Source organism: Camelus dromedarius, chromosome 10 (genome assembly GCF_036321535.1).
Source record: "Camelus dromedarius isolate mCamDro1 chromosome 10, mCamDro1.pat, whole genome shotgun sequence".
Classification (NCBI taxonomy): domain Eukaryota; kingdom Metazoa; phylum Chordata; class Mammalia; order Artiodactyla; family Camelidae; genus Camelus; species Camelus dromedarius.
This window is the reverse complement of record NC_087445.1, coordinates 16119888-16121925: the sequence shown is the minus strand read 5'-3', so window position 1 is coordinate 16121925 and position 2038 is coordinate 16119888. Positions and strand designations below refer to the sequence as shown.

At 40.2% G+C, this 2038-nt stretch overlaps 1 pseudogene; it reads right to left on the bottom strand.

The window, feature by feature from the left end:
• Positions 1-473: 473 nt before the first annotated feature.
• Positions 474-1435, bottom strand: LOC105088951 (glutaredoxin-1-like; annotated as a pseudogene).
• Between the last annotated feature and the right edge of the window lie 603 nt (positions 1436-2038).

Sequence of the window (2038 nt, the reverse complement as noted above, 5' to 3'; positions counted from 1 at the left end):
TAACCATTCACATAGAGACTGCAGAAGGAAATTAATCTTGCAATTCTAGGACAGACTTCATAATAAGGGATTCTTAAATTTTAGTAGAATGGGGTGGGGGTGGGAAGGAGAGAAAGAAAATCATTTAGAACAGTGTTTCCCAAATTTAGCTACTTTCCCAGACATAGTCTTTGGGAAGGGGGGCTATAAGTTTTCCATGATAGTGTTTAAAATTTTCTGTTTTACTTTTGTTCATAATGTAAACATATTAATACACACTTGTTCAGGATGCCCTGGACAACTGTCTTACATAACAGAGTGTTGCCACTTGATCACAGCATCTCCACTTGTACCTCTGATCCTTGTAGCACCAAGTGAGGACCAACATGCTTCACTTTTCATGTGATGTCTCTCAGATTGGGTGCTCAGATCCTTCACAAACTGTTGAATATTTCCTATGACGTCTGTGAGTGGTAAAGGTTAAAAACACTAGTTAACAGCAGTGACTCTCAGGGTATGATGGGGTGGGTGGGGATGGTGACTGGGGAGACACACGAAGTTTGAGAGAGCACATTCAAAATACCTATTGATTTCATAATACAAACTCTATAAAGTCAAACTCAACAAAATCATTTTCGGGCAGGGACAGAAAACCAACTATAGATTCATCCTAGGTACAGAGTCTGGGATAAACTTGGTTGAGAAACACTGGTGAAGAGGTAGAGTCCCAGCACATGGAGAATAGTTAGAAAGAAACATGTACCAAAGAGAAGGAACATCTTTTGGGTCAGCCAGTAAATCCTAAACCAAAGCTTATGGTCTTTTGGAACCCAAAGGGCCAACGCACAAGAATCCCAAGACATCCATCAAACTTCTCAGACCTGTGGTTTGGGGTAAGCTGGTCCGCTTTAAATACTGAGTCAAAAGAAGAATAGGCTGTTTTTGCCCCACCAAAACCCACTCCCTTTTTTTGGTTAACATGTTTCAGAATTTTAAGTAGATAGCTGTTGTAGCTGGGTATAAGTAGCCCCGGATCCATACACCAGCCACGTGCTGTCATTATCTGCAATGCCGTCCAGCTCTCAAGGGCATATCAGCCTGGGGTCTGCTCTACAATTATTGTAGAACTCCAATTTGCTTTAGCCGCGTCAGCAGTTCCCCTCTCTCATGCATATTCATTAGATCATTGCATCCACCTATGTATGTACTCTTTACCGATAAAGACACGAGGTACCGTTCTGACTCCTGTAAGCTGTTGCAAATAGTCTTGAATCTCGTTGGTGTCACCGGTGGCTGTGATATCAACAAATTCCAAAAGCCCTTGTTTGAAGGGCAGTTGGCTGAGGAGCTCCTGGGTCCTTCTGCAGTAGGGGCAGCTGGGTTTGATGAACACGACCACCTTCCCAGGCTGGATCTTGCTGTTCACAAATGCTTGAGCCATGCTGACAGGCTGCTGCCTCCCCAAGGCACTCTTATTAGTAGGTTTTATTTTTATTGGTCATCATCTTTGTCCAGTCATTTACATATGCATACATATTTGCAGTGATGGAGTATATTCAATTTTATATCATGTGTTTTACTTAATAGCGTATCATCAATAAGCTTAATGTTGCAACACGATATGCATAATTTTAATTTTGATGAAATGAATATTCTTCCATCTCGGCATGGTATCATAACTTATTCAAATATTAGACTAGTATTAGGAAATTAATTAAAATGCTTTTTAACATACAAATGTGGTGGGTTGTAGTGAGAGAGGCATGGTCATAAATTCATGATAGGTATACAAACATGTTCATAAAGCCTTTTAGGAAAGCAAGTTTGGGAAGATATCCAAACTTTAAACATATTTATCCTCTTTGACCCAGCAATTCCATTTCTGGGAATCCCTCCTAAAGAAATTATCAGAAATGAGGACAAAGATTTATGTACAAAGATTTTATCGTGCCATTATTTATGGCAGCAAACAACTGGAAGCAGTCCAAATGTCCTGCAATGAGTGATTGCCTATATTGTGGTGCAGCCATAAGAATAAAGAATAGGCAGCTCATAACAT